Source organism: Castor canadensis, chromosome 4 (assembly GCF_047511655.1).
Source record: "Castor canadensis chromosome 4, mCasCan1.hap1v2, whole genome shotgun sequence".
Taxonomy (NCBI): domain Eukaryota; kingdom Metazoa; phylum Chordata; class Mammalia; order Rodentia; family Castoridae; genus Castor; species Castor canadensis.
The window spans coordinates 63,523,923-63,548,595 of record NC_133389.1 but is presented as its reverse complement, the minus strand read 5'-3'; positions in this window follow the sequence as shown (position 1 = coordinate 63,548,595).

The window sequence follows — 24,673 nt, the reverse complement described above, 5'->3', positions numbered from 1 at the left end:
GTGGCTACATGAGTTAATTTTTACCAAAAGAGTGTGTTTTGAAGGTATGGGTGCACATCATTCAAATAAAGCACTTGTCCTCTATTTTTATCCCTGTCCTCTGTACTGCATGAGACTGGAACTCAGATGGAAGGGAAATGGACTGGCCATAGCCATGACAGGGCAGTGCTCGCTAAGGAAATCACGGATTCCCCCTCATATGGGGACCCTATCAGGGTTCTTTGAGGACCCCTGTTCCACAACTGGAACCTCCCCTGGAAATCCAAGGTCCTGTCCCTTGCTTGGGAACATGACAGAATGATTGGGGGTTATTTCCAAGAACCCTTCTGAAGAGCTTCAGACTCATCCTCCCCTCCTGGAGCCCCAGGATCAGTTAGGTAGAAGCCAAGTCCCTTTCCCTGAAGGGACCAATCCAGGGAAGCCTGAGTGACCTTCCTGCTCTGAAGCAGTCTTAGAGAAAGTGGTCTTTTTTCCTTCAGAGATGAAAGCGAGATGCTTCCTTGCTGGGAGAAGCCAGGGTCCCCTCCTCTCCAGACATCGACATGGGGAAAGTCAGGTCCATTTTCCACCTTCCTCTGGCCAGGGTTCAAACAGGGCTCCCTCCCAGTCATGCAGGCATGATGCGCGGTTCCACTATAGCCCCTGCCTGGGAACCGCGCGTTGGAGGTCAGGCTACTTCTTCTGTCTGCTGTGTTCGCGATGGACGGGACGTCAGTCTGCGATCCGCACAGAGCTGGTGGCTAAAAGGGCTGAGGGCAGCAAAGACAGAAATGCACTTCAGGGGCCGCGTCCACACTATGCACGCCAGGATTGTGCGCCCTCCTCTGTCACCACACGGCCAGCACAACCAACGCCACCCCAGGCCACTTTCCGCGGTAGCTGCTTCCAGGAGTGTAGAAGTCGAGGTCGCCCTCCACAGGGAGGCTGAACTCGGTGCAGCCCTCGCGCCGCGTGCCCTGGGCATGCAAGGTGGGCGACAGCAGCCTTCCGACTTGGCCACTTGGTCCAACACCGCTGCCAGGGGCAGTGTCAGGGCCACGAACCAGACTCCTGCTTAGCCTCATGGGCCGCGAAGACAGCCTCATCCTCTAGGGCTCCCCAACTCCGTTCTGGTGTCGCCTATCCTCACCAAGCGGAGTTCTGTCTGAAATGGTCTACAGTGAGGTAAGACTTGGTTGAGCCCTGGTGGCCAGTGGGAGCTCGGAGCGGCGCTGGATGCTCAGAGACCATGCCCGTCTTGGTTTGGTGGCTGCGAAGCAGCGCTGTGCTGTGCTGAGCCTATCAGGACAGCAAGGAAGGGAGCCAGGAAGCCCAGGAGCCAAGGAGTCAGGGAGCAGCGCGAGGAGGGGAGGGCGCAGAGAAGGAGCAGGAGGAGGGGGGTCTGGTTTTGCCCAGATTCCTGAGCGCAGCACCGTTTTGTCTAGAGTTGGCGATTAGCGGTGATGGCGGTGTTTATTTTGTGGCCCTGGATTCCCGGGCTTTGGTGGGGAAAATCATGGGATGCAGGGACACGCCCCGCGGGTTGGGTTCTGTCCCACCACCAAGGCTGCTTCCACAGTCCCGAACTACATATTGAGCCCAGTGGACCAAGGTGGAAGGAGGAGGAAAAGCCTGCGAACGTTTATTAAGCACCTACTCTGTGCACAGCTATGCTACGTGGCTGGCTTGCTGCATCAGCACACGTGTAAGTTCTCACTGCACACAATGAACATTGTGTTATTTCACTGGTTTTGTACAAGAGCCAAATGCAGAGGGCCAGGTTAGATGCCCTGTCTCACTGGCTCTGTAGCTTTTCTCATGGCCACATTGGATCAGGTCAGTCTGGGTGATGAGAAAGAAGCTAGAGAACTCAGTGCCTGGGGTCACAATGCTTTTGGAGATGTATGAAAATGTTTTCTTTCAAAGAAAGAAAAGAAAAAAAAATTAGGTTGAAGAAAATGTTTTGCAGTATAATATTAATATGTTTGTCTTTATACCCTCAGAGTCATAAAATGGGATATTTAATATTTTATGAAGGAAGGAGCCCACAAAGACAAAAAAAAAAGGCCTACAGCCCACAAAGGTCCTCCTTCTGCTCTAGAAAGCAGTTTTGAAAGGGTCATAGAAGAGCCTGTGTTGTCTTGGTTTAGATTTTAGTGCAGGTTCTCATTCCCCAGGGAGACATTTGGAGAGATGTACAGAGCTTGGGACATTCTAGAAGGGCCTCAGGCACTAATCAGAGACCAGAGGGGAGAAGACTCCAAGGCAGGAATGTCTCCCACTGTTTCCAGTGAAGAGACCTGAGTCTTGCCACTCACACACTGTGAGACTTAGGCAAGATCACCTCTCCAAGCTTGTTGCAGGTGGGAGTGTGTGTGTGTGTGTGTGTGTGTGTGTGTGTGTGTGTGTGTAGGAGTGGTGCTACTAACCCCTTTCTTGGGTGGTATTGCTTTTAGGATTCAGTGAAATGCCTCATGTAAAGCAGTCCATGTGGTTTCCAGTGCTTCCTGAGCCTTAGGGCTACCTCTCCTCCCCTGACCTCCATCAGTGCACATAAACACACACACACATTTTTGTTACTTCTCAGGGCCTCAGCACTCTTTAAGTGCTTCCATTTACTCAATTTCTTTTGATGGAGGCATGGCTCACATGATAGGGAGCAAACCTGAAGACCTGAGTTCAAACCTCACTACCACCAAATAAATAAACTAAAAATCTCACCAAAATCTCCTTTGCTTTGCTTTCCAGATCACACTTTATTTCTTTTACATCACTATGAACAGCCAGAGGGAGCCATCTGCACTGGCTGCCCACTGAGTCCTTCTTGTCCTCTGATTCCTTAGTCCTTGTGCACTAACTGGCACTGTCAACTGAGCACTTTCTTCCAGAGGTCACAGGAGAAGTAAGGTCTTGCTGAGGGCTGTTATAATTTCTCAGCCCTGAGGCAAAGCTGTAGAACTAACTTACCCTCAGCAGCACCAGCTGACCAGCTCTGCTTTATGGAGGTGACACTCAGATCCTCCCTGTGTCCTGAATGAATTAACACCATCTTCCCTCAATTAGCTCAGAGCTCATGCCTGGTTCCATGTTGCAAGTTCCCATTCACCTAGCAAGCTTTCTCTTTGGGTAGATTTAGAACCAGGCTCTGTGCTGAGTGGTGGGCACAAGAGGGAACAAAAATTCACTCATTCATTGATGTTGAAGACTGTCCATGTGCTCAGTACTGGGATACAAGACAGAGATGTAACTTGCCTTTGTGGTCTTATAGTCCTGTGCAAAGGCAAATATTAATTGCATAATTATATGAAAATTTCAAATTATAATTGTGATAAATGCTACAAACCAAAATCAGTGGTTTAACAGAGCATAATTGGTGTTATATCAGAGGGTAGTAAATTGCAGAGAGAAATAAAATGTCACCCTTGCCTTTTGGAATTCTCATTCCCTATATATGTGCTCTTTGAACATCTTTTCATTTACATCAACATGTTCAAATTTAAATTGGAGGTGGGTGGGCCTGGAACAGGCAGAAAGATAACATTTAATTTTTTTATTGGATATTGATAGGAAAAATCATATAAGGTAGGTAGACTCATTCCACCACCACCACCACCCCCAATTTCCAGATTAGGAACAAATAAAATTACCTGTCTAGGTAATGTGCCATGCCAGTGATGGAAAGAGCCAGATTTCTTTATTTATTTGATGTTTGAACTATGGCGCAGACTGACCTCAAATTCACTACGTAGTCTAAGTTGTCCTCAAAATTGCAATCCTCCTGCCTCAGCCTCCCAAGGGCTCGGAGTGCAGGTATATGTCACCACAGCCAACCATGAGCCAGCATGTAAACTAGGCCTGACCAACACCAAATTGGGATAGTTGCAATTACCTGTTGTTGGCATCATCACATGGGATGTGACTACAGGCTCCAGTCAGCCCACCAAGGCCTTCCCTGCTTGATTGGCCTCTCAGTTCAGACACCTCTTTTCTCATAGGCTCCAGCCACAACTTTTCAATTTTTACAACTTTTCAATTTTTACAACTTTTCAATTTTTACAACTTTTGCCTATGCTGTTCCCTGAGCCTGGGATTGTCTAAGCCTCTGTGTTCTTTCTTGCTCACTGGCCTCTGCCAACTGACTCCTGTGTATCCTTGGGGGTCTCAAGACAAAGCCACCTTTCAAAGAAGCCCCTCCAGATTTCCTGGAATAGATTCTTCTCCAAACACTGTCCTAGAATGCAATGCTTTTTCTTTTAATTCTCTCAAGATTTATATTTTCATACTCATTTTATGTTTCATTTTTAAATTGTGTATTTGTTCAGCATCTGCCTCCATCACTAAATTCTAAGCTCCACAAAGTCAGAAATGTCTAGGGGGCTCACCACTGTATCCTGCATGCATAACACAGTGCATAGTAGTTGGAGGGTGTTTATATTTATTCTCTGCAAGCCAGTTGACCCATACCTATAATCACAGCTCTAGGGGAAGTGTAGGTAAGAGGATCCTGGTCTGAAGCTGGCCTGGGTAAAAAGTGAAAGAACCTTATCTCAAAGATAATTAAAGCAAAAAGGTCTGCAGGTGTGGCTCAAGTGGTAGAATGCTTGCCTAGCATTCCAACACCACCATATCCCTCCTCCCTTGCTGGTTGCCCTCTGGGCTCAGCCCATGTTTCAAGTTTGCTTTCAAGGCCCTCCACATCTGGCCTCATTGCATCCATCTGGTCAGATCACCCAGCAGTTGCTCAGCTGGGTTCCCTATATTCTCTGCTATGAATATTGTCCTAGCAACTTTGTCAGCACCCTACTTTGTGCTGAGTGATGACCAGATAATAACTAGAACATTGTCTTTCCTCCTGCCTGTTTAAACTCTCCACCGTAAACTGAGTTCCTACAGTCTCTCTTCATCTGGACTTCAACAGAACTCCAGTCATCAGTTAGGAGAAAAGTTTCTTATTTTGACTATTGTGTTCCCACAAACTAATTCATGTGTCTATGTCTCATCTCCTAGTAATGAATCCATCTTATTTTGTGCTTCATTTCCTGTTCAGATGTTTTGTTCTGTTGTAAAATACATTGGACTTTAAGAAATCTCTTTCTAGTTTTGTAGCCTAAGGCAGAGCTGATGTTAGTTGCTAGGATGCTAGGGTGTCAGCTAGGGAAAGTCATTTAGCCAGGGCAGATAATTAACTTTATCAGTGTGTGTGTGTGTGTGTGTGTGGATAGATCCCTCAAGAAAATGCTGAAGCTCTGATTCTCCAAGAAAAAAAAATCCTTTGATTGGTAGGAGGTGAGATCATCCACTTGATGTTTTTCCTTTTCCCTTTCTTTCTTCCTTTTTCTTTTTCCACCTTTAAGAGAGAAGGAAAAAGCCATTTTCTAGATTCTAGTGTTCTTCTGAGTATGGTCACTGAAACATGAGCATCAGGTGTGTGCTTCAAATGCAGATGTCAAAATCCCATCCCAGACCCACTGAATCTGCACTGTGAACAACTCACATAAAGTTTAAGAAACCAATGTCTTGCTGAGCACCAGTGGATCAAGCTTGTAATCCTAGCTACTCAGGAGGCAGAGATCAGGAGGATCACATTTCAAAGCAAGCATGGTCAAAGAGTTCAGGAGATCCTATCTCAAAAAATAAAAAACCATCACAAAATAGGGATGTTGGGGTAGCTCAAGGTTTAGGCCCTGAGTTCAAACCCCAGAACTGCAAAAAACAGCCAAAATAAAAAGTAAGAAAGAAAAAGAAAAACCAATGCCCTGGAGCTTGCGATTCCCACCAGAAGTGCAAGGGTTCTGGCTGTCGCATGTTTCCACTGTGGGAATCCAGGAGTTTCTGGGAAGTCACAAGGGTGTGTCTAAATTGCTTTTACTACCAAGCAGGGAAGAGTAAAGCCAGTCTTGTCTCCCTTCTGGGATTTTGAGGAATGAATGAGCAACTGAGATAGCAACATGTAAACTTCAAAGTAATTCATTAAAAACCCATTATCATCACTACAATTATTTTATTTATTTAGAACAAGAATCCATAAATGCAATGTCATTGTTTCTCTAATTCATAGAATTTAATTGGAAGTTTGATAGCACAACATTTCTAGAAATAGAAAGCAGATTGACAATAAAGGAAGTTGAAAGGCTAAGCAATTGATTGGTAATATGAGAAAAGCTCAGAAACTTTGCATGTGAGCTATCAAGTTTTGAGACAAATGGTATGGATGGATATAAATGTTAAACAAATCCTAAAAGTTAAGACATTAGTGGACTTAGAGGCAATTTTTTCAGTATCTGCTGTGTTCCAGGCATTGACCAAATCAAGTATAACTACATCACCTTTGGAATTCTGAAGCTGATTGGGTCCATCCCACAATTTTACCCAAGGAATGAATTTTTCCAGCCATGTGCGCTCTCCAGTCCTTGGGTCTCCATTCAGTTTTGTCCTTCTTTCTACTCTCTGGAGCATTCCTCTACCTGTTTTCCATTGCCAGATCCAGATCACAATTTGAGAATATCAAGAGACCCTCCCTCTTTAAACTTTGCAGCATTCAATTTATTCCTTCTCATTGTACCTCCATCACCTATGTAGCCTCCAGTCATGCACCTGCAGCCACAGTGGACTCTGAAACTGGCTCTCCAGCTTGCTGTCCATCCTGACTCTTGCTATAGGCCTGGGAGACTAGAAAGTCTGACCTGATGATTTAGCCCTTGCTCCAACCTCCCATAGGTCAATGAACTTGGCCTCCCTCTATATCTGCAGCATTGGCTTAGGAAATCTTGAGCACTCACCAGCCCTCTCTTATTCCATTTCCAACTTTCCCATTTCCCCCCTCCCTTGCTTTGACTCCTCTATGTCACTGAGGCCTGCAACTAATTAATCACTTCTGATATTCCAAGTCCATCTTGTCAGTTCTTTCCCCTCCCCATCTGGATACCCTGCTTGATGATTTTAACTGCCTCTCTAGTAACCCTCTTCTTATTACCAGATCAACCATGCAAAGCAATGGGATTATTCCAGATTCTGAGTTCTGCTGCATAAAACCTGATAACCTACCACTTGCTCTGCTTCAAACTCCTGAGTACTCTCTTCAAGTACAGTTCTTAGAGTTATTCCTAATCAATTTCCCTGCCCATTCTTCTTGGGCCCTATCTCTTTCTTCTAGTTCCTATCATGTGTCAAGACTGCTGTGTCACATTTACTATCCTCAGTCTTCTGGAAGTAACCTGCTCTCTTATTTCACTCCCTCAGTAGTGGACATTAGGCATTAATGCCCTCAGATCTCCACATCTCTACCTTCCAAGGCTTGCGCTCTTGTCTTCATTCCTTACTGTCTTCTGTGGGACACTGATCTAGCTATTATCCTCTCTCTGTCTTGTATTTCTGTTTCCCTTCCTGTCCATGTTCTTGCCTGCAGACACAGGTAAGCCTCCACCATCTTAGGAGGGGAGCTGGAGTGGGGGGTTTGGAGATGACTCTAGACATGAAACTGCACAGTCTCCCTCTTCATATCTTCCCTTGCTGCTCCTGCTTCCTCAGTTTCTACTCATTTTTTCATGCTGTGTAGTTTGAAGTCTGCATATTGCTTGATTGAAACTGCTTGACAAAGGTCACCTAATTTGTATCCACAACAGTTGTCTGAATTAAAATAGCAAAAGGTGTAACTTAGGGTCTGTCATCGTACAGCAGAAAGGCTCACCTTTGGGAGAAGCTAAAGGGCAGTGCATGGAGGGAGACTTCCCAGGGCTTAGATCTGGGCTCAACCTGGAGCCCTCTAAGTCTCCCTGCTTTGGCTTTGTGAAGTTGTGAGTGCACTGTGTCCAGATGCAGCACAGCATGTCAGGTGCAGCTGTTGGCAGCTCCCAAGAGTAAGCGTTTGCAAATCCAGTCATGACAGAACCCAGGCAAAGCCCACGTTCCCATTCCCATGTTTCTCTTGCTGTTAATCTGGCAACCTGACTCTCACAGAGCCACATTTTTGAAGTTCTGGGAAATTCATGGCTTAGGCCACGACCCTGGCACACTACTGCCACATGGTGACAGGGATCTGAATATGCAGCAGTGTTCAGTAAGGACTAACACCCAAGGTCACTTCCCTGGATCTGTTTTAGAATAGATTGTTTGCACTTTGCAATTAGAGTCATTCAACTGCATTTAGAATAATGTTTTTTGCAGAAAATAGGTACTTCATGTATTTTTTGTGAAATTTAAGCTTTTCATTCATTCAGTAGACATATATTGGTTGACTAGGAGGAGGTAATACAAAGAAAAATAAGATACAATTTCTGCCTCCAAGAAGCTGCAGAGAAACTATCTATTTATAAAGTAGATAGTTTAAAAAGTAGATAGCTGTAAAACAAAGCATCATATGTACTAAATATCTATAAACAGGAGCTCAGAAAAGGGAGTGACCAATTGTGACCAGGCAAAGGTAGCATCAGAAAAGGTGTTCAACACCCTCTGGAGTGTAGACAAGGAGAGAGATGTACCAGACTAGCTGGCACAAAGACACAGAGATAAGACAGGAAGTGTCCTTGGAATAATAGAATGGCTGTTTCACTGGTGCTGTGTAAGGATGGATTGTCCCAAGAAGGTATGGGCCAGGGAAACATGGCAATTGTCTTTCACAGTAGTCCAGAGGAGAGTCACTGGCCAATGCCAGAGAGGAAAGGATGACTTAGAGGATGTTTAGGAGGTGAGTTGGGGTGGGAACAGGATGTACAAGAGTGGAGGATAGAGTTAGAGATGGCTCTCTGGATCACAGGTGACATATGTGTGATCTCACTGTGTCCTAGGGTGAGCCCAAGGCATGGGATTCTAGGCTGCATAACCTAGAACATTTGGCTTGTTGGTCAACAGCTTCCCTGCTCACATATAAATCCTGAACTGGAAATGGACACTGAGAGAGGGCAGTGAAGGAAAAATGTGTTTGTGTCCTTTGGGCCTGATAATATGAGGAAGAGACAGAAGGGAGTGAAGGAGACATAGTAAAAAGAACTGGAAATGAGGAAGAAGGCGGAAATGACCAGAAAGTGCATCTAATGCACAAGGGAACACGAAAGAGTCACTAAGGAAGAGTGGGGAAAGTGATGCTCCCATCCTCCTTTTCCATAATGAGAAATGCTATATCTGTGTCTGTGTGCTACAATAAAAAGCACCTTTTTTCTGCCTTCCAATTAACTGTGGCCTAACTTTTGCATCTCTCCCAGTCTGGAAATATAATTCCTGAAGTGTCAGGTTTACCAATAAGCTGTGGATTTAAATAAGCTTTCATCCAGTTGTTACTTCAAATGTACAGCCCAAATAGCTAGGATCTGGGGATGGAGAAAGAAATCAGAACAGAATTCAACCTCTAAACTTATTTCTCTCAGGTCTGTGGAGCCAAGACTGCAGGTTTGAGCTTTAAGAAGGAGTAAGCATAAAACACGTTTTTTCATTCCACAGACAGTGGTGACATTGATAGTACTGAGTCCTTTATTGGATCCCTGAGGGATAGGAAGGTAGTCCTTCTGTCTACAAAGGCCTTGCCATATTCACAGCTGACAGTTTGAATCTTCTCTGAAATGGGCCAGACGTGGTCTAAACACTTCCCACACAGAGGTTCATCTCATCCTCATGGTAACCTATGTGTCAGGTGCTTTGCTTAACCTCAGTTTGCAGGTGAGTAAACTGGGACATAGAACAGTTCGGTGACTTGCTTGCCCAAAGTCACAGTCTATTTTAGGATCAATGAAGATCTGCAAGAGACACAGCAGTGCCAATTAAGGACCAAGATAAATGGCATCTGTGCTTCTCATGGAATTCATGAAGCTTAACCCCCTCTGGATAGAGTGGTCTGAATGTTTTAGGGAGGCACTGGGACTTGATAGATGAGTGGGATTCAGAGAGAGTCTGGAAGAAAGTGTCCTAAGCAGTGCAGCACATTTGTGGTGGTCATCACATTGCAATGGGGGCAGAGTTGTGAGGAGCTTTAGGCATTGGGGATCCTCTTGAGAAGTTTTAAGGGTGAAATGTACTTTAATTCTCAGCTCAGTGCATTTTCATGCACAACAGGAGCCAGAACTCAAGAGTGCATTCATCAGGCTCCACTCACTCATGAAACTTACATTTCCTTTCTATCTCTGTTCCTGCCTTCTTACTAAGGCCTGGCATTTCAGATGCTGAACTTTTAGAAAGATTCTTATGCAGATTGGCAGTTCACTTCCTTATCCTTCAAAGCACAACTCAAATGGCAACTCTGAGATGACTTTGTTGATTGCCTTAGGCAGGACAGGCACTCCTGTGTGCATTAGGTACCTTGTCCACATTGATCACATGGGAGCATCATCCTTTTCACAGCTTGTTATTCTCACAAGACCCTAGAATTGTTAAATAGTGGAACAGTTTCTTTAGCAGCCTTGCACAGTGGCTGCACTCAGTGGATACTCACTAAGGATTTGCTGACTGAATGAATGAATGGATCAATGAATGAATGAGTGACCACTGATCTATTATCTGAAGGATCATCAGATCTAACCCTTATCTCTTGTATGAATCCTGTCTTTAAAACCAAAGTAGCTTCCCTTGCTAAGTTACTTATTACAATTATCTATTTACTTATTGCCTTCATTATACTCATCACAATGTGCAATTGTTTTGTTTGCTTGTCCACTTGTTTATTGTATTCCTCTCAGGGACAGTGAATTCCACAAAGGTAGGCACTACTTCTGTCTTGCTTACTGTGGTGTCTTCAGCTCCTTGCCCAATGCATTGTACATAATAAATGCTCAACATTCCTCAACATGCGGATCACATATCCAGGTAGATGTCTGGATTCTTTTTGGAACCCTCAAGGGGAAGGAAAATCACCAACTCCTTCTTGCTTTTTTTTTTTTTTTAGATGACTGTACTTACTATTAAATTATTTTTTCTTTTTTGGTGATAGTGGAGTTTGAGCTAGCAAATTTGCTGGGGAGATCCTCTACCACTTGTGCCACACTCCCAGTCTCAAATTCTTTTCTAATTGAGGTAAAAAACTGCTTTTCTAGTATCCTTATAGAACAACTCTAACTCTCTTCCAAAATCTGCCTACCATGATTATAAAATGTCCACAGATTCTCAAAACTCCTCCTTTCTCTCATTCTCTCTCCTTTTGGATGTATTTTGGACTTAGTATTCACTCCTAATGACTAGACTATTTTAGATGTCATCCTGAGTGACTTCAGGGACTGTCATGAAAAGCATTGTTCTTCTTTCTTGCTCTCCTAGATAGCTTGCTATGGAAATGTTAGCTGCCATGTCATGAAGACACTCAGGCAGAAACTGAGACCTCCTGCCATGCAAATGAGCTATCTTGGAAGAGCATCCTCCTGCCCAGTCCACCTTTGGATGATGCAATTCCTACACTCTTCCAGCAGCACAGAGAACCAGAGCCACCCAGCCAGGCCTCTTCTGAATTTCTGGCCTACAGAAATTATAAGACATTAAATATTTGTTGTTTTAACCCAGTACTTTTTGGTATAATTTGTTATACTGCAATGGTCTTGTGTGAGACATTTCTAACACAAAATACAACATTCTGCCCATGGCCGCCAAAGTTTTCTTGTCTCCAAAGGTTCACAACCTTCATGTGGCTAGTTTTTAAAGTTGCTTATTTGCTGATAAACATTAGTTGTTATGTAGAAGCATTTGTTTCTGCTTGTGCTCTAGTGGTTACCTTCTTACTTGAGACTTCATTTGTAGTTCTTAATGTAAAAAATCTGTTTTAATTGGGCTGAAAGCATAGGTATTTCCCAACAGTTAGTAAAGAACATTCCTTTTTTTAAAAAAATAAGATGTATATTTTGATTCACAGCAGGATAAGAAATGAATCTGCAGTTCACCCAGTCTCCCAACAGTGACTGCTTTTGTACTACAGTGTAAAGTCACAAGTAGGAAATGGACCTCAGTACACTGCAAGTGATATTTCCCCGGTGTCAGTAGTTGTACCTGTACCTGAGTGTGTGTGTGTGTGTGTGTGTGTGTGTGTGTGTTTTTGGTGTGTAGTTTAGGCGACAACCACCACACCCAAGATGTACAACAGTTATATCTTGACCTAGGAGCACACTCCCCTGACTTTTGTCCCCAACTGACTGCCATTTCCCCCATTATTTTAGTGTTTATTTTAGGTAAGTTTTTTTGTAATCATTTTCTCTTTTAACACCTAGACAGTGGTTCAAGCCTCTCTGGGGAATATTTTGACAATGTCAGCAGAAATCTTCTGCTGTCAGAACTAGATGCATGGGAGGTTTGCTTCTGGCATTAGTAAGTAGAGACCAAGGAAGCTGCAAAACAACCTGCTGTGCACAGGACAGCCCATGCAGATGGTGAACCATCCTTAAAGGTTACAGTGCTGAAGTGAAGTGGTCCCATACCAGAGTCCAGCAGTCCTGAGCAGTGTGAGATGCCATAAAGTCCTACATCTGGTGGAAGGTTTTCCACCACAGTAAGCAACTTGTTGATTACTTAGGTCTCTAATACAAATGTTTTCATAACCAGAAAAATTCTGAAAGGATGTGCCCAGGAATGCTGTTTCTGAGAGATAAGATTATGGGCTATATTTTATCTTGATTTAATATTGTTTTGCAATTTTTTTAAAAAGGTGATCTGGTATTATTTTATAAGTAGGAATGGCATTGGTGAAGCCACTTGCCTTAATGTGAGGCTGGACCACACTGACACTGTTCCATTTCTTTTAGGCAGCCTGTGGTCTCTACAACACCAAGTGCACAGGCCAGAGGACGTCCTATATAGGACCATTACCATGATCTGGAGGCATACCAGTCCATCAGTCCGGAGATCAGGTGTGGGATTCTCTCTTTCCACCTGCTTTTATGATCTAGTGGCCCAGTTGATGTGGGACTGTCATTCTGTGTCTAGGAGATTTGAACATATCTAATGTGTGATCCTTTATTTAAAAGGTTGCCAATTCAGGTATGCAAGCACTAAAATTCTCTGTTTCCAGGCCCTCAGACCCATTCTGACTTCTTCCAGTGTTATTCTCCCTCACCAACCTCCTTCCCTCACTGCAATGGGAATGTTGCCATCGCTGTTGGCCTGAAGCCAGGTTCAGAGAAGATGAGAAGCACTACAACCTCAGCTCCTCCAGGGTCTTGCCACATCCTCGCTTTTTGTTGAGTTTCAGTCACAACATTCACTGCCACTGTGTGAGCCCAGTCCACACACCATGAATTATAAAAGATCTGCACATCTTGCCTTGACCATTTGTTGCATGAGTGTTTCTCAATTTAAGGAAGAGGACCTGCGGCTCAGAGAGGCTAATTGACTTTCCATGTCCTGTGTCTCCACAGTGTCAGACCCAGGCCTGGACCAGCATTCTGGACCCAGACTCTCCATGCTTCTGTAGACCCTTGTTCTAATCTGAAACCTTGTGATAATTTCTCAGATCATTAAGTTCTGCTAACAGCATCCTAGAATTTCTCTAGGCTCCTTAAACAAAATTTTCCAAATTCCTTCTGTAAGCCAGAAGCCTCTGAAACATATACTAAGGTTTAGTTACAGCAACAACATATTTAACTGGGACAAATTTTCTGTATTAGTTATTTTTGTTGCTGGGACTAAAATACCCTAGAGCAGAATGTAAAACAATGAATGATTTATTCTGGCTCACACTTTTAGAGGGTTTGTCCATGATCACTTGGATCCATGTGCTTGGGCAGAACATGATGTGCTCCTGCCACCCAAAGAGTGATGTGCACAGAGACCTGAATCCTGCAACATCCTACTGGATGCTTATTGGACTCAATATCAAGGTAATTGACTGTGGACTGGGCACCAGGTTCATAGCCAAATAGAAGCTCACAACACTCTGCAGCTCTTTTTCATTTTCTTCCCTAGAAACCTTAGGGCATCAAGGATACTACTGTGTCAAAATGGATGTCTGGAGCTTTGGTGTCCTACTTTCCATGGTCATAGCTTCCCCACCATTTAAATCCACCCCCTTACTGGGTCTGGAGCAGAAGCTCCTGAATGCCAGGGATGACATTCCATCTCACACTTCTGCATAACTGCAAAGGGTCATCAGTAATTTACTGACTGTTGACCCTATGAAGAGACCAATGATGGAATACATTATGGAATACTCATGTTTGATACAAAATGGGGAATGCTCACTGAGTTGTTCTAGGGAAATTCCCAAATGCCAAGATCTCACCATCATGACCATCATGTCTTATACAGGATATGACTCACGGGAGATCTATGAACATTTTGTGAACAGAAAATTCAATGGCCACTTATTTTATGACTCAGCAGTAGATATACCAGGGTGTTGTCTGAACCAGTCAGGTTAAGCTCCTCCATCAACAGGTAATGCCTGGGCCATGCTCTGCAGCACTTTTCTCTTTGCTTTACCCACAAGGAATAGTTCCTGTGGATCTTCCCTTTGCCCCCATAGCTTTTTGCCCTGTGATCCTCAGCTAGTAATGACAAACAGGGGAAAAAGGAAGCCAAAGAGCTACTGTGCCTGACATCCCACTCCTCAGGCTTCACAGAAAGACCCACCTTCACTGCAGAGATACACACCTGGTCCTGTGACTTCTTCCTACCCCTATGTTAAAACAGCAATTTGAGCTGACAAACAGAAGAATTCTGAGGGTTTATTTTTATTAGAAAAATCACTCCATGGGGCAATCCCCTGGTCTGACCATAGCACCTACACCTAAAAACATCTAGGAATGAAAGAGGGTAGCTAGGAAGTTTGCCACCTGTAATGCTGGAGTGTTTTGCTGCCTAACTAGCCCAAAAGACACACTGAGGAATGATAAGCAAAGTGGCTTCAGTGGAAGGGATAGACCTCAGAGACAGAGAGGTTAGCACTAGGTGAGGTGGTCTGGTTGATCTGCCTTTTATTTTCTGCATGCTTTGTGTTAATATCCTTTCCACCTTTACAATCATCAAATCATAGCGACATATGTTTATGAGGTACAATTTGATGTTTGGCCTCATCCATACACTGTAGCACAATTAAATCATGCTAATTAACATTTCCATAACCTCACAAAGACACATCCTGTTGGGTCTCATTATGTGGAATCTAACAAAGTTTAACTAAGAAAAAGGAGGAGGATGGTTACAGAGTGTAGGGGATGCACCGAGGACAGGGAGGGAAGGGGATGTTGATGATCAAAGGTCACAGCAGGGTGACCACAGTACAGAATAACAACCTGTCTATTTTACAGCCACAAGCAGAGTCCATTTCTCCTGACTCCCTGTCAGTGGAGAGCCAGAGGACAATGGGGTCTGTGGATCCTGACATCGTGATGTTGAAATTGTCCACATATGGGCATTAGCACCTGCAGGAGGGAGCCAAGCAGCAGCCACATGCTGCTGTGTGACTTGCTATCTTGGCCCAGAGGTCACCACCCAGTGCTGGACAGAGGTGTGCTGACCCCCACTGGCTTCACCACAGGGGCTTCCTTCCAGTCAGAGGTTGTTGGGTACTACTGGACTTCCAAACTGTTCTTTGCAGAGGGGATGAGACCAAATTATGTGTGAAACTGCCTGGAGCCCAGAGATTGTCCCTGAAACATCTCCTGAGAACCTTTGCCCTGTCCTGCTGCATTTGGTTCCTTCTTTTATGTTTCTGATATAGCAGAGACCTCTGAACTGTCCTCAGTCTCATTACAAATTCCCATTCCTTCCCCACATGCCTTCCTAACTCCTTCTATCCTGACATTTGTAAAGGGGTGACATTTATTCAACAGTCCACTTCTTTGCTTTACTACTGTCCTATTAATAGGCTATTAAGCGGGTTAAGTCATCATAAATAATGCTACAAGGGACATAAGTGGTTATCACCATCTCTATTTTTTTTTTTTTGGTCCTGGGATGTGAAGTCAGAGTTTTTCACAGGCAAGGTCTTGCATTTTCCCTCAGGCCAGCTTCCTACTGCTATTCTTTTATATATGGCCTTCCACAAAGCTGGCACCACAGATGTGTACCACCATTCCCTGCTTGTCTATTGAGATGGGGTGTTGGTAAGTTTTTGCCTGGGCTGACCTCCACCTGCTGTGTTCCTGATCTCAGCCTCCCTAGTATCTGGTACTACAAAACTGAGCTATGGTGCCTAGTAATTATTTTCTTCATAGCATCCAGAGGTAGAGTGACTGGATAGGGAAGGTATATACTTTTCAGTTTCCAAATGCTTATTATGCTCCTCAAAAGTGGGACCATGAGTGTTTATGCAACAGAAAGGTGAAAGATGCTGTTTCCACAGGTGCTCACCACCTTCACTCTGTCATTGTTTTGAGTCCTGGCCAGCTAGATATGCAGGTAATGGAATTTTTTTTTGCAGTACTAGGGTTTGAACTCAGGGCCCACACCTTGAGCCATTCCACCAGTCCTCATTTTTGAAGGATGTTTTTGAGATAGGTTCTCACAAACTATTTGCCTGGGCTGACTTGGAACCATGACCCTTCTGATCCCGATTGCTACCTCCCCGTAGCTAGGATTACAGGTGTGAGCCACTGGCACCCAGCAGGAAATGGAATTTGATACCCAAATTGGACTCACCTTTGGAACTCCCTGGTGAGGAGCTGAGGTAGCGAGATCTCTCTGGGCCTTTGTATGGATTAACAATCCTGGATTCACACTTCCCCAGAGTACTACCTTGGGGTGAGCACAGGTGGGGAGGCCTGTGAGTTGGGACTGGTGTGCACTCTCCCACTCATGGAACCTCTACCTGCCCAGTTCTGCACTTTGTTCTTGCACCTTTCAGTCCCTCACCTGTCACCTTAACCTGCCAGAACATGTCATGTATAGAATGCATGCCACCAGGCATGTGCCAGCAAATCTAATGAGTGACCTCCTCTGTCTGGGATTTTCAGCTGGTCCTAGGACAATGAATCATCAATTAGATTTACCTGACAGAGAAACTTCAACACAGTGTGAGCTCTGCCAGAGAACAGTCAGGAGTTGCAGGGACATTAAAGGGGCTGAAGGAGCATACTGGTGGTTCCTGGTGGCACTGTCCATCTTTCTTTTGGAGCATTTTTTGGTCAGCATTTTGTCACCATGACAAAGTTTCTGAGATAAGCAACATTGACTGGTCCCCACTACATTATGACTGTAATCTTGGCTACTTGGGAATTTGAGATCTGGAGGATCAAGTTTCAAAGCCAGTACAAACAAATAGTTAGCAAAACACCACTCCTACCAATGACTTAGTACAATGGCAAGGACCTGTCATCCCACATGTCAGGGAGGCTGGTATCAGAAGGAACATGGTTCTGGTAGCCCTGGTGATAAAATTTGCAAGACCCTCTCTCAATGGAAAAAACCTAGACTTGTTGGCACAACTATGGAGGGAATCATAAATAGGAGTGTCTCCAACCAGGTAGGATTATTCAAAAAGGGAGACTCTGTCACCAAAAACTGCTGGAGGCATGGCTCAAGGAATAGAATGGAGCCTGCCTATGAAATATAAAGCCCTGAGTTTGAACCTCAGTACCTAGAAGAATAAACAGAACCAAACTGTCATGCACCCCCAGTAACCTTGAGACAGACCAAGTCCTTCCTCCATCATCCCATACAAGATCTGGTGTGACTCAGCTTTCCATCCTAGAGTTAGGGGAGTGATTTTTGCCATTTCTGGTCTCTTTGCACTAGGCAGAGGCAGGCTCTTCCTTCTTCCCCTTACCTTTCCTTATCCTGTGCAGGGAACTGAGGCTGAAGTTCAGAGTTCCTGGCTGGGTAAATGTGGCCTCCCCTGGATGACAGGACCCCATTGCAGAAAGACTTCCTGAACAGCCCTGCTCATGCTGGCTGTGAATTTCTTCCTTCAAACAGAGAAGCCATAGAGCTGACTTTGTTCCCCTCATTTGGGCTTTTGGGTTTACCAACAGAGCTTCATCCTGACCACACAGCAGGCTTGCCAGAGATGTGACTGTGCAGTTCCCTTGGGACAGTTGCTCAAAGGACCTTATTATCTGGACTGAGGTAGGGCCCAGGTGCTGTTCATTTTACTGTCCAGGTACTTTCCTGGAATTTTCTTATGTTAAGATCAAGGACCCTATCTCAGGGTAACCAGAGCTCATCTCTCCAGGTCACAGGGTGTTCTTCATCCCACAATTATGGAGATGGTTTTGCAGCACCACTGCCTCCTTACTTGGTAAGACTGATAGTTTCTAGTTAAGAAACTTAGGGAACAGACCTAGGTATGTGTCCTAACTTTAATGTTGCTGGGGAGGTGAGTTTGGATCTTCTGTGTTCCCTCCTAAGCTAACAGGTTTAAATGCTTTCTTGGAAAATCTTTCTGCATTATCTGTGGGAGGATGAAGGCAGAGGTGAGACCTGGGCCAGGCTGGAGTCTGGAGACTCCGAGGAGAACACACTTAGGACGTCCTTGGTGTCTGCTTTTTACTCAGTTGTCCTTCAGTTTCATGAAGAAAGGAATTCTAATGTCACTGGAACTGGGAATTTGTTGGGGATATTGGAACAAAGGCAGAATTCATTGGCTCTTCGTTTATTTACTCCTCAATATCTCCAAAGGTGCCTTCTCTAACAGGGCTAACATCAATATCATGTTTAGATGGTTGGATAACTTGAGGAATAACTAGGCAAGAAGGGCAGGAGGTAACAACCCTGAAGAACAGTTTACTACTAAGATTTAAGTGAAGGAACCCCCAGTTCAGTGAGAGCCACAAGTACATGGTTCACAGGGTGATTCAGGGGCAAGATGAAAAAGGGAGCTGTGAGCAAGAGCCCTCATGGAATTCTCATCAAGAAGGAATGGAGAAGGGACTGTGCAATTTGGATTCTAGGCCCAATGCCCAAATCAAGGGGTTGTACACACAGGCATGACCACTTTCCCCAATAAGCCAAAAATAGACATGGTAATGAAGGGCAGAGAAAGGGATTTTATCATGCTGCATGAGCAAACTGTAAGAAGAGGCAAAGTTAGCTCTGAGCCCATTTGCAGCATGTAGACATCTGATCTCAGGGAAATCATGTCCAACACCATGTGTGACCCTTACAGCAGGGGCAGCCACAGGGGGCCCAAGTTCAAGTGCAAGCTGGTGGGAATACACACTGCATCTTCATACACTTGTGTTCCCTGGCTGCTTTTAATGTCTGACATTAGAGTTCTGTGGTGGGATCAGAGGACCTATGTCACCTCAGCTTACAATACTCACCTCTGCTACCTTCCAGGAAAAGCATGGCTGCTGCTAGAAGTCAGAGCCACTAAGCAAAGGAGTAACTTTCCCTGGACAGGTGCTCATATCCAGGTCATCCATGGTTGTTTTAGTAAGACTCCCACATATTCCAATTGTTACCCCACCCTCAAAGGGAGGCTTCTGTCCTCCACCTCTGGATGAGAAACCTGAGGTTCTTCTGGCTTTGCTGACATGCCACAGTTGGAGCCAGCTTTGAAGCCCTATTCCCTGACTTCACAGCTCATTCTGAAGCAGGGTTTCTAGAGTACAGGTCTTTGCATGTGGCCTGTTCTTAACAAGCATCCACAGCCCAGCTCAGACTCTGCTAGCTGGGACCTTCTAAGGGCAGGCCATTCCCTCTCCTGGGACATGCTACCCTCTGCACCACAGAAACCCACACACAGCACTATGGTGATATTTAATCACAACGTCTGCTGCACCTCCATGTCCTCAGCATCTCTGCTTATTCCTAGATGCCTAGCAGGTGGATATTGGATAACAGAGGCCCCGAGTTCAAATCCCACCACACCCCTGGCCTGTCCCATTCTAAGCTTTTCCTCCATAACCTGGAGCACACTCATCTTCAGCCCTGCACCCTCAGGAGGGCCCTCAGTGCTCATTAGACAGCACCATAATTCCATAAGTAGAAGAGCCCTAGGCATCCAAAGCTTGTGGATACATGGAGCATGTCCCAGGTACTATGTCTAGACCCCAGGTGTGTCCTCCTTGCAAGAAGGCAATGGGCTGCTGCAGAGTCATTCCCTGGACTTCCCATGTTTCCACTGGGAAACCAAACAGAGCTGTAACACAGGAGCTGAGCATCTAGGGACATAGGCAGAGAAATCCAGTCCCTTCCTTCTCGGTCCAGCACATCTGAAGCAAGCTTCTGCTGGAATGTGGGCATTGTGGTCCCAGGGCCCAGAAAGAGACTATTTCCTCAAATGTGTATCAGAGAAGGCTCTAACATCCCTGTGAATGGGGGCTGTCTATGGGATCCCATTAGCACGACGAGTAGTGTTCCAAAGGTAGAGTTCAGAGGCCAGCAGACAGAAACATTGCCTCTGACAGGTGGCTGGCTGAGATAAGCAGGCAGAGACCCCAACACTCATGGCTGACAGTGTAGTGGGGAAGTCATAGAAGCCATAAGGAACACACGAATGAGTCACTTGGTGACACATTCCTTGGACATACATAGTCAAATGTGCTGCAGAAATCTCCTAATGGTTTGAGAGAACAAGCAAAGCAGTGCTCTTGGCTGAAGGAACAGTAAGTGTTAAGGCCCTTAGGCAAGTCATTTGCCCCTTTGGAGCTCCAGTTTGCCCTTTGAAATACCCTGAGAGCAGTCATGTCCTTCACTGGAATGCTCAGGTAGATGAGCAGCCATAGGTGGGCTCTGGTTCAAGTGTCAGACCCTGGGTCAGTGTCACATAGTGCAAGATTGGATAAGACCCTGGCATTTGGGTTCCCTCCTGATCAGGAATGGTCATGGCCTTACCTGTGTGAGTATGACAGTGAAGGTGGAAGGTAGCTGGTGAGGGGACCTTATTGGAGCTGTGTCCTCAGGGACATGGCTAACTGAAATTTTTCTGCTTTCCCTACTTCCCCTAATCTATGTATATACATACACATAAGCAAAAACACATGTGCACACATATTCTCATTATAGGCACTAGCATACACTCATACACACATGCACACACAGACACAGGACATATTCATACACATACACACATGAACACTCATAGACACATTCACATACATACTCACATATTCACCAGAAACATGTACACAGACTAAAACGCACACATACTTCTCTGCACCCTTAAAGTCCTCTACTACATTAAGACAGTTTACAGGTATGACTCCATATATCTTTAATCACAGACACATATAGGGCACTAATTGTAGTAGAACAACTTAAAATATTAGTTGTATAACCACAGTTACAAAATGGTCATTACAAAACAAGCACTTAAAGGAACTTCCATTTAGTTTACACTCAATTTCCTCAGTTGTCAAAACCCTGACAAAAATCAACAGAGAACAAAGCAATTAGTGATGAGAACTAAGCATGGAGTTAGGAAACCTGATAGCAGAGAACCATGGCTTGGATATTGATAAGGAATCACATCCCAAAGTGCTGATGTTGACAGAATGGCTTGTGACCTACATCAGGTCAGCTGAATTATAGGCCCTGGAGCACCCTAAATAAAACTTCTAGTCTGGTCATCCAAGCCCAAAATATTCCTCCACCAAACATGTGGGAGTTGATGATAGGGAGCTAATGACACATAGCCCAGTCTTCCTGAAAAAACCACCTCCATCTCTGCAGACCCCAATAAAAGCCTGAGGTCTTGGGACCACCAGTTCAGTGCTCCTTCTTTTTTTTTTTTTCTTTTTGGTGAGGCAGCAGGTTTGAACTTGGGGCCTCATGCTTGCTAGGTAGGAATTCTACCACTTAAACTACTATTTTTATGTGAAGGATTTTTTTCAATACATGGTCTCATGACTGCCCAAGGCTGGCTTTGAACCCCAATCCTCCTGATCTCTGCCTCCTGAGTAGCTAGGATTACAGATTTGAGCCACCAGTGCCCCAGAGTGCCTCTTCATAAGTCTGCCAATCCTCCCACATGACGGTGCAATTTTGCTTTGCTTCCCCTTTGTGTTACATAAATAAATTTGTTCCAACCATCGTATCTGAGCAGCAGCAATACTCTTTGTCCGCAGATGTCTGCTGCTTTTCTGGATATTAATAAAATTCCTGCTTTTCCAACTATCTTATGCTTGTAAATTCTTTTACCAATTTGTAGCACCAAAAATCCCTGACAGTTATATTGATTAAAAAAAAACAACTTTGGTTGAAGTCAGTGTTTTGCAAATATTATTAAGGCCAAAATATTTTTAATAGAACCATATTATTATAGACATGTAGAGCTAGGCTCTTCTAGTTTTACATCAGCACATTTAGATTTTTGCCTTAGAAAATCTGTTAGGTAACTCTGAAGTTATAGCCAAATTAATCACACATGTAAGCTTTTAAAACTCTATCTTTTATATTATTTTTGAGACTTATTCTGCATTTGGTATGACTTTCTGAACTTACTGCAAGTTTGTCTTTATTCTTCATTTTCTATTTTGGAACAATCCTTGAGAACAAACCTTACTTTAAAAAACCCTTTGTCATCCAAAAAACATTTTCTTTTCCCTTTAACCTTCTTTTTCCAAAAACACATTCCTATACCTTCCCATGTCTGTCCAACATGGTGATTATTTTCTGTCTCTTCTTTTGACTTTGAATTTTAAAATAACTTTTACAAATCTTTTGAACTAAGACAAATTGTTTGCCCAATTAAATAAAATACTTTTAGTAGTTTTATGTTTTCAAGAAAAAAGAGAATATTCAACTGTTTCTATATACAAAAACAATGTACAGATAACACATTTATTAGTAGATCCATATATTATAAAAGACAACTTAATCCAAGATTACTTTTAGAAGAGAATCACACGGGTTAATGTCACTTGTTCCAAACACACAATGCCAAGATCCCTTGCACAGGCTGCATCTTAACTTTTCAAAGGCCTTTCGGTTTTCCTAGTGGGAGCCTGTGAGTAATCCCTGAGTGCCTGCATCTTAACCAGACTTGACTGAGCCAAGACCTTTAAATAACATACTTTGTGGGAGACTACATTTTAACATATTAACTGTACAATAGCAGTTTAAGTCATCCTAAAAAACATCACATTCATACACAAAATATATTCTAAATTTAGGCATGTCAATTTAGGTATGTTAATTTGATCATGCATTTTAATTTTTTATGGAAAAAATTCCCTGAAAATCATCCTCAAAAATTTGCCAGTTGTTTCATGGAATGCTAGGGGAAAACAAAATTTTGCCCAATGTTTCCTAGACATTGCATTTCTCATATAAAACACAACAAATAATAGCAGAAAAACAAACTACTGTACTGGAGTTTCTTTCCCCAGAAGCAATGCCAACAGGCAGGAATCTTTTCTTTTTCTTCCATCTCACATCTATTTAATTTACAGATTATCAACATTTATTTTTCACAGATTTTCTTCTAAAAATGGGCTAGAAATATGCCCATACATGTGTGTCCCTCATGTATGTGAAATGTTAAGACATTTTCCTTGTTTTAAACTGCACAGAAATTTGAAATAGTGTTTTTCAGATATTTTGAGTAGAAAAAATACAATTTTATAATACTGTATTTTCTGTGTCTACTTTGAAAAACCAATAATAAATTCAGTAGCTGTGTTCTCATTTTTAAACAATCCAGTTTTTGTTGTGATGAGGTACCCTATACCAAAAGCTTCTGGTGTTTGACAAAACCGAAAAGTCAAGTTCTTTTCTTTAACAAACAGTAAAGAACATGATCTACTTTTCTTAATTCTGAGATTTTTGTACATTTATTAAATGGCAGGGGAGCTAATGGGACAATTCTTAATCTGATATGATTAACTGGGTTACTTAATTACTTCATTTTACAGAATTTAATGCTGAGAAACAGATGTCCCTTTAAAATTCCATAGACAGACAGGAATCTTTAAAAGAAGCCAGAAAGTGGACACTTCCATCAAAACCATATGGGAATCTTTAAAAAAAAAGAAATCCTATGGGAAAAACAAACCCTTCAAATTAAGTTGGAGAAAGAACTCTAGATTCCCTAGTCTCTTTCATCCTGGAATTTCAATCAGGTGTCTGTCACCATATCTCTGAAGCTGTATGTCTTTGCTGACAGGTTTACATCTCTTGTAGTCAGAGAGAGATAAAAAGTAGACAACTGCCTGTTTTAACTGAAGTGTAAGAGTGTCAACCTTCAGTTCTCTAGCATGTAGACAAAGAGGGAAAAATGTCAGTTTGATTTACAAGCAGAGTTAATTGGCCAGCATGCAAGCAGGCTATACCAAAAGTTCTTTTGTAGTCCCAGTCTCATTTTCCCCACTGTCAATTATTCCTTTCATTTCTAAGGAAAAGAGGTATCTCAACATTCAACTTTTCTTGCCTATAGTTAATTGACAGGCCCAAGTAGGAAGTCAGTGCTCCTAAGGAAAAGCAGCTTTTAAGCACCTGTCACAATTCTACTGTCTACTTGTAGGAGCTCAACTGTTTGGATTCCACATGAATGAGATCCCATGAGTTTTGTTTTTCTAAAATGACGGACTTGTTAATTGAATTATTGAATCATTCCATGGTCTCTACATGTATGTTAGCAATGAATTAGAGCCAATTAATATTATGATCGGGCAACTAAAAAATGTCTTTTACCAACAAATAGATAAAATAAAATGCAGGAAGATGGAGTGTGGCTGCTCCCAAAACAACTGATTTATGACTTATTTCCACTTTCCTTGAGACACACATTTTCTGAATTCAGGCTTTGTCTTTGGGGCCAGAGGCAGAAAACACTCAGAAGGCTGTCTGTCCACTCAGTCACCTCTGCTGTCCCTGGATCTACCCATGGCACAGACTTCAATAAAACCTTGGT